General features: G+C 37.1%; 1 pseudogene; it reads left to right on the top strand.

Moving 5' to 3' along the window:
- The first annotated feature begins 6,184 nt into the window (after positions 1-6,184).
- LOC116634293 lies at positions 6,185-7,057 on the top strand (annotated as a pseudogene).
- Positions 7,058-9,319: the final 2,262 nt, after the last annotated feature.

The following is a 9,319-nucleotide window of genomic DNA, read 5'->3' on the forward strand; positions in this document are numbered from 1 at the left end:
ATCGTACATGTGTGCATATATAACTGTGTAAAGAGGTACTGCTCTCTAAGATGGTAATGTTTTCTTAATCTAATTTTTAAGAATGTCTTTTCCTCTAAACATGTTTGGTGGTCATTTTAACATGTAAATAGTAGTGAACGTTTTTTAATTTTAGTTCTCTAGGGAGCACTGTATCAAATGTGCATTGGCTTTTGTACATAAAAAATGTGATAAAATAATTTCATTTGCACTGTGCTCCAAATTAGGTTAGTTCAATGAAAAAATGAGGGACGACTAAACACCACTCGACCCTCAGCCCCAGGGCACATACCTGTGAGAGGAGAGTGTAGGGGTGGGGCTGAGCCTATGGGGGCCATCTGCCTGCTCCCTGCCATGCAGGTCAGTTCATCCCCCAGTCTCTGACTACAGGTCTCTGGGTAACTTTCTTCAACCGTACCCACACTTCAGCATTCAAATTGAATGAATTATTGTTTGTTCCCCACTCCCTCCCCAGCTACCCCACATATGTGTTAGTTTAAAAACTTGTCCATCCATGGGGCACCTGGGTGGCTCAGTCAGTTAAGCGTCTGCCTTCAGCTCAGGTCATGATCCCAGGGTCCTGGGATTGAGCCCCGCATTGGGCTCCATGCTGAGCAGGGAGCCTGCTTCTCCCTCTCCCTCTGCCCTGCTGCTCCCCCTGCTTGTGCTCTCTCTCTAATAAATAAAATATTTAAAAATAAATAAATAAATAAAATAAAAAATTGCCCATCCAGATTACGGTGCCAAAATAGATTTTTTTTTTTATGTTTGGCTACCACTTTATTATCTCTTCTTTGTGCTGTGCTTTATTTTGGTCTTTGAAAACAAGCTTTATTCTCATTTTCCCACTATTTATAGTGGCTTATAGATTTGTATTCAAGCTATTTGGATAATACCTTATTATAAAACTGGTTTAAATGCAAACAAAAAATAGCAACAGCAACCCCAATTCTTTCCTTAGAAGTTTTGTTCCAGAAAACTGTGACCCAGAAGAGACTGTGACATCTAGAGAATGTTTTATCAAGCCATATTCAAAAGGATAGAAAGGAAGGATATAAGGAGGAATAAAGCAGAATTTCAAGAAGGGCAATGGAGAAAAGGTCTGGGAGGGCAGAATGTCTTGGAACCCTTTCAGAAACCTGTTCCCATTTCTTCCTGATGACAGTTATGGTCCCTGCACATATGTGAGGATGGAAGGCTCAAGAAAAATGGCAGGATAGAGAAGACCTATAATTACACCACGGACACAGGCTTATAAAGGGTCTCCTTTTAACTATTCCTTGGGGTTTGATTAATTACTTGTTTATTGCTGAAGACAGAATAGAGTGACCAGAACTGGGATTTTAATGGAGAAAATGAGACAGCCATTAGACAGTTCTTAGCAGAAGGAAGTGATGCACTAAAAATGTAAATGTTTTGGGTTGACTCTACCTCCTCTTCTTGCCCAGCTGTAGGAGACCTTGAGGTTTCCTTGGCTGCTCTGGAGAGCAATGAGATATTTGGCACTCAGTTGAGAAGGCTAATCTCGTTTGTTACATTCCACTTTCAAGCTCCTTGGGCAGTTAGATTACCAGACAATAATCGTGCACAGTTTACCATCATGTGTCTTTAATAACCCAGACATCTGTGCTTAAGGGTTTAGTGTGGATTAGAATATATATTAGCTGGATATTAATACATTTAATCAAACCATTTTTTTTTAATTCATGAGATTTTTTTTTCACTTGTAACATTTGGGCTTTCCATTTTTGTTCACAGACTCTATAAGTAAGACATAACTAAGAGGAATAATTTTATTTTATTGTCATCATCATCCAATGTCATTTAATTTATAATTAGCATCAATATCAATACGCTGTTCTGAATGCTCTGTGAGCAAGATTCTGTTGAAAACCAGTTTGTTTTTCTTTCCCCTAAATCATGAACAGAGGCCTCACTCATATTTCTGGTCAGGCATCAAATAAATGTGAAATATTGTCATAAAGCAAGAAATCCTTTACTACTACAGAAGAAAAAGCCACAAACATCATCTGCTGACAGGGAGTGCACACACCCATACATTCACACACACCTAGATAGGCACACACATGTAAGAAAACACATATAATACTAAGAATGATGGAACAAAAAGTCATAGAAGAAATACTGTTTACTTTTATTACCTTGTTCAATTGAGTGCAACAAACTTTGAATGAGACCTTATTCAGTGCCATAATCTGAGCTAGGTTTCAGGAGTAGAAAGAGGAATAAAGCATGAACTCTAGCTTTGTAGACCTTAAAGTCCAATGCACACTTAGAAAACTAGAAACATGGTTCGCTGCTCAGGAATTGTGCACACAACATAGGTTATTGTTATAATTCATTGTGACCTGGTGAAAGTCAACAGAACACTTTGTTAATAAGGATAAAAGAGTTTTTCCTTTTATCCTATCACACTTAGAACAATGTGCAAAGAATATACAGTGGGTACTATCTTAGCTATTTCCTACCAAGGAACTGGTGATTAGCATTAGTCAGTGATGTGATAGCCCTAGTCTGTGTGTATGTGTATATCTGTGTGTGTGTGTGTAAGAATGTGTACAGCCAAGCTTCTTTTCTTTATTTCTTTTCTTTCATTTCTTTCTTTCTCTCTCTCTCTTTCTTTCTTTCTTTCTTTCTTTCTTTCTTTCTTTCTTTCGAGAGTTAGAGAGCACAAGCAAGGTGGGAGAGACAGAGGGAGAAGCAGACTCCCCACTGAGCAGGGAGCCTGATGAGGGACTCGATCCCAAGACCCTGAGATCATGACCTGAGCCAAAGGCAGATGCTTAACTGACTGAGCCACCCAGGTACCCCCAAGCTTCTTTTCTTGATGGCCAATTGTATTAGTTTCTTATTGCAGCTATAACAAATTACCAAAAATTCAATGGATTCAAACACCATAAATTTATTATTTTATGGGTCTAGAGGCCAGAAGGACTAAAACCAAGGTGTCAGCAGGACTGTTTCTCATAGAGGCTCTAGGGGAGAATTTGCTTTCTTGACTTTTCTAGCTTCTAAGGGCATCCTGCAGGCCATAGCTCATGACTACTTCCTCATCTTCAAAGGCAATTGTAGCATCTTCAATTTTTTTCTTTTTTGGACTCTTCTTCCATCACCACGTCACTTTCTCTGACTCTGACCCCTCTTTCTATCCCTTATGAGGACCCTTGTGACTGATTATGTCAGGCCCACATGGATAATCCAAAATAATCTCTCTTGCAGTAATTGGCGACCTGTCTTCATGATTACTTCAGTCTTTATTAGGAGAATGAAACGTCTCTGTTTGGAGATGGATCTGAGCATCTGCATATTTCATAGCACTAGGTTTGGAATTATTGACTCTTTCCTCCTTGCTTTCTAACTCATACCACTTGCAACATTCAAAAGGAGAGTTAGCAGTTACCAAGCACTCAATATTTCCCACACACTCTTCAGCACACTTCAACAGTATGAACCCATGTAATCCCTAGAACCTCCTGTGAGGAAAGTATGTAGTTGTTTTCCTTTTATAGATGAGCAAATCCAGATAATTTGGTTCCAATGATCATGCTCTGGACTACTATAATCTATAGCCTCATTATGTTAAAGTGTTACCACTTAATCAGTTTATGCCTAATTTAAAGTCACTTTGTTTTAATAACAGGAAAGCATATCCATGGACTAAGCTTGTATTTGGAGCAATAGCCCACAATTTAAATACTGGTCAAAAATTATAGAACTTGGGCAGAAGACATGAACAGACATTTTTCCAAAGAAGACATATAGATGGCTAACAGACACATGAAAATATGTCCAACATCACTATCATCAGGGAAATAAAAATCAAAACCATGATGAGATACCACCTCACACTGGTCAGAATGGCTAAAATTAACAACACAGGAAACAACAGATGTTGGGGAGGATGCAGGGAAAGGGGAACCCTCTTACACTGTTGGTGGGAATACAAACTGGTGCAGCCACTCTGGAAAACAGTATCAAGTTTCCTCAAAAAGTTGAAAATAGAGCTACCCTAGGACCCAGCAATTGCATTACCCAAAGGACACAAAAATACTGATTTGAAGGGCACATGAACCCCAATGTTTATAGTAGCACTATCAACAATAGCCAAATTACAGAAAAAGCCCAAATATCCATCAACTGATGAATGGATAAAGAAGATGTGGTATATATATACAATGGAATATTACTCAGCCATCAGAAAGAAAGAAATCTTGCCATTTGCAATGGCATGGAAGGAGCTAGAGTGTATTATGCTAAGCAAAATAAATCTGTTAGAGAAAGACAAATACCATATGATTTCACCCATATGTGAAATTTAAGAAACAAAACAGATGAACATAGGGGAAGGAAAAACAAAAGGGAGAGAGAGGGAAGCAAACCATAAGAGACTCTTAACGACAGAGAACAAACTGAAGGTTGATGGAGGGAGGTGAGCAGGGAATGGGCTAAATGGGTGATGGGTATTAAGGGGGGCACTTGTTGAGATGAGCACTACATGTTATATGAAAGTGATCAATCACTAAATTCTACACCTAAAACCAATTTTACCATATATGTTAACTAACTAGAATTTACATAAAAAATTGCATTCAAAAAAATGATAGAACTTGGAATTCGTTGCTAAAATTGCACTTTTAAGTAGAATTTTCCCTTTTTTCTTAACATTTTCTTTAAATTCTACTTATATTTCACAGAAGTAGAGTGAAAATGTTTAACTTTTGGTACTTCTAATGAAGAACAAGAAAACAAGCATGTATATTAAACTTCAAATGAACGTATTTTTCTTAGCCATGAATATAATGTATGCTGTCACTATTGCAAACCACTGTGCTATGATTAGATTCTCTTTTGGACACTTTCTTTTATAGTGGACAAAGTAGCATCTCTTTTGTCCATACTTCATAAGAAATGACCTTAACCACAGTCTTGCTTGGCAATTTCTTCATGTAGGAAATTCATTGGCAGAAATGCTGTTAAGGTATTACATTGACAAAGTGTAAAACTAAGAGGGAATTTAAGTAAGAGATTAAGAGACTATCAAACATTTGCAATGAGGACAAAAAGAAAACTTGGCAAAACTGTACACTGCTTTAGACATTCAGTATTTGTGGGTTTTGAGGGATTTATTGATGGTAAAAAAGCCTTCTTCATATTAAATATATTGAATTTATTTGAGTACAAATAAATTTCAATAACTATTATATATATGCATATAAAATAAGAATAAATACAAGGGGCCACATGAGAAGAGGAGCCACCTGCTAACCCAAGACACAGGTGGAAAAGAAGATGGAAACTTGTTCAGTTATTTTTTATAGACGTAAGGAAATGAGTGACAAGAACTAAAGGTTCATGCCAAGTGGACTGATAGGAACCAAAAAATTGTCTTGGTATGAAATTTTCTTTGCAGTTCTTATTCATAAGTGGATTTGGTGACATCAAAGATGGTAATTATGAAAAATAAAAATAAGTAAGATCTTATTTTTTTCTGTTTGTGAAATTCGAGGTAAATTATTTAAAAAGTTTTAATTTTTAAAAACTTCAATTTTAACATAAAAAAGTAAAATGTTAAAATAAAACGCTGGAATACTAATCTATTACGTATATATTTAAAATTAGAAGCGTCAACTGGAAGATAATTATACATCATTGTGCAAACATTTATTTGTGAATCAAAAGTATAGAAGCCAAGCAAGGATCATTAAAATAGATACAAAAGAAGTAGATGAACCCACTATCATAGTTGGAGACTTCAACATGCTTATATCATAAATGGACATATCCAGCATGCAGAAAATCAGTAAGGACATAGTTGAGCTCAACAATAGTACCAATCAACTGGATATAATGGACATCTATAGACAACTTCATCCAACAACAGCAGAATACTCATTCTTCTCAAGCTCACATGGAACATTCACAAAGATAGAGCACATTTTGGTCCATAAAACACATCTTAGCAAGTCCAAATGAATAAAAATCATACAACGTTTGCTTCCAGACCACAGTGGAATAAAACATTAAATCAATAACAGAAAGATAACTGGAAAATCTCCAGATTCCTAAAGATTAAAGAACACCTTATTAAATAACACATGGGTCAGAGAATAGATTTCAAGATAAGTTTAAAAATATTTTAAACTAAATGAAAACAACACAACTTAGCAAAATTTGTGAGATTCAGGAGACTGGAGGTCCTCGGCTGAGGCCAAAAGTGGATCAAGTTGGTGGGACTCATGCCAGGGGTGCACATCTCAGGCCAATCCAGGTGGGTGCTTGTCCTCGCTCTCCTCTCCCTGTCCCCATAGAGAAGACAGAGCTGATCCAGAAGGCAAAAGTGGCTGAACAGGCAGAGCACCTGGATGATATGGCCACCTGCATGAAGGCTGTGATGGAGCGGGCCACTGAGCTGTCCAATGAGGAGCAAAACCTGCTGTAGGGAGCCTACAAGAACGTGATAGGGGACTGCAGGTCCATCTGGAGGGTCATCTGGAGCATCGAGCAGAAAAGCTCTGACAAGAAAGACTATCGAGAAAGTGGAGTCTGAACTGAGGTCCATCTGCACCACGGTGCTGTAAATATTGGACAAGTATTTAATAGCCAATACAATTAATCTGGAGAGTAGGGTCTTCTATCTGAAAATGAAGCGAGATTACTTCTGGTACCTTACTGAAGTTTCATGTGGTGATGATAGAAAACAAACTATAGATAATTCCCAAGATGCTTACCAAAAGGCTTTTGATATAAGCAAGAAAGAGTTACAACCCACACACTCCACCCTCCTGGACTGGCTCTTAACTTTTCTGTATTTTACTATGAGATCCTTAATTACCCAGATCTTGCCTGCACACTGGCTAAAACAGCTTTTGATGAGGCCATTGCACAATGTGATCTACTGAATGAAGACTCATACAAAGAGAACACCCTCATCATGCAGTTGCTCAGAGACAACCTAATATTATGGACCTCAGACAGTGCAGGAGAAGAATGTGATGCTGAGGAAGGGGCAGAAAACTAAATTCATACAGGGTATCAACCTTCTTCTCTTCAAGAAACCTTTTAACTCATCTCCATTCCTTATTCGATTTGGATTTCCCATAGCAAAGAAACCCATTCACATGGATGGAATCAACTGTTTATAGTCTTTTCATACTGCAGCTTTGGGAAAACTCCATTCCTTGATTTGTGCTTTTCTTGGCCTTCCTGGTGTGCAGTTACTGTTGTAGAAAAGTATTCATACCTTTATTTCATATAAACATAAGTAACTTCCAAACACTTATGTAGAAGACCAAAAGGTATCTAGTATTTAAGTAATCTGAACTAGTTCGGCAAGTGACTGTGTTTTGTATTACGGTGAAGATACGAAAATGTAGCTCATTACGGTTTAAAAAGTGTTCTACATCATTCTTAATTTCTACATTCCCTCCTTTACTCTTCTTTGGGGGTTTCCTTTCAGTAAGAAACTTTTCCATGCTCTTACTGTATTCCTTTTTGGTAGGAATCCAGAAGTATTAGATTGAATGGAAAAGTATTTGGCATTTCTGTGCTGGGGGTCACAAATTGAAATGCCTCTCATATCATATATGATGGAGGTCATGTGTATCTGTGACAACAGGAAATTTCCTTATTCATTCTTCATTTGCTGCTGTTTAAGTTGACAACTTCCCTTTCTGATAAAAATTCACTTAACTCCCCCCCCCCAAAAAAAGAAAAAAATTGTGAGATGCAGTGAAAACAATGCTTAGAGGGAAATTTATAACATGATGCCTATGTTAGAAAAAAAATCTAAAACCAAGAATCCAAGTTCATGCTTTAAGAAACTAGTAAAAGTAGAGCAAATTAAATTCAAAGTAAGCAGAAGAAAAGAAATAATAAGAACCAGAGCAGAAATCAATAAAATTGAAAACAGGGTATCAATAGAGAAAATCAATAAAACTAAAAGGTAGTTCTTGGCAAAAATCAATAAAATCAAAAAGCATTTAGCCAGACTAATTAAGAAAAAAAGAAAGGGGACATAAATTACCAATATCAGAAATGAAAGAGGAATCATCACTATGGATCCTATGGACATGAAATGGTAATGAAGAAATACTATGAACAACTTATGCCGCAAATTTGATAACCTAGATGACTTGCATAAATTCCTTGAAAGATGCAATTTACCAAAATACATATGAGAAGAAATAAACAATCTGAATTGGTTTATATCCATTAAAGAAATGGAATCAATAATTAAAACCTTCCAAAATAGAGAGCACCAGACCCATATGGGTTCATTGGTAAATTCTACCAAACATTTAAGAATAAAATTATATCAATTCTCTATGATCTCTTTCAGAGAATGGAAGGAATGCTTCCTAACTTATTCTATGAGGTCAATATTACCCTAATTCCAAAACCAGAAAAAGTCATTACGAGAAAAGAAAACTACACATCAATATTTCTCTTGACCACAGATGTAACAATATTTAATAAAATATGAGCAAATCTAATAATGTATGAAAGAATTATATACCATGTGTGATTTATCCCAGGTATGCAAGGCTGATTCAACATTCAAAAATCAATTAATGTGAGGGCGCCTGGGTGGCTCAGTTGGTTAAGCGACTGCCTTCGGCTCAGGTCATGATCCTGGAGTCCCTGGATCGAGTCCCGCATCGGGCTCCCTGCTGGGCAGGGAGTCTGCTTCTCCCTCTGACCCTCCCCCCTCTCATGTACTCGCTCTCATTCTCTCTCAAATAAATAAACAAAATCTTTAAAAAAAAAAAATCAATTAATGTGATTCATCATATCAACAGGCTAAAAAAGAAAAATCACATGATCATAGAAACAAATGCAGAAAAAAACATTTAACAAAATCTAAGAGCCATTCATGATAAAAAGTCTCAGTCTACTAGAGATAGACAGGAACTACCTTAACTTGATAAAGGATATTTACAGGGGCACCTGGGTGGTGCTTTTGGTAAAGCATCCAGCTCTTGGTTTCAGCTCAGGTTGTGCTCTCAGGGATGTGAGATTGAGCCCCATATTGGGCTCCGCACTCACTGTGGAGTCTGCTTGAGATTCTCTCACCCTCTTCCTGACCCTCCTGCTTGTCCTCTCTCTCCAAAATAAATAAATAAATCTTTTAAAAAAAGAGAGAGAGAATATTTACAAAAAACCTGCAGCTAACATCATATGTAATAGTGACAAACTCAGCTTTCCCCATTAAGACCAAGTACAAGACAAGGATGTCATCTTCTACCACTTCTTTTTAACATCATACTGGAAGTTCTGACTA

Source organism: Phoca vitulina, unplaced genomic scaffold (genome assembly GCF_004348235.1).
Source record: "Phoca vitulina isolate PV1807 unplaced genomic scaffold, GSC_HSeal_1.0 scaffold9, whole genome shotgun sequence".
NCBI classification, from domain to species: Eukaryota; Metazoa; Chordata; class Mammalia; order Carnivora; family Phocidae; genus Phoca; species Phoca vitulina.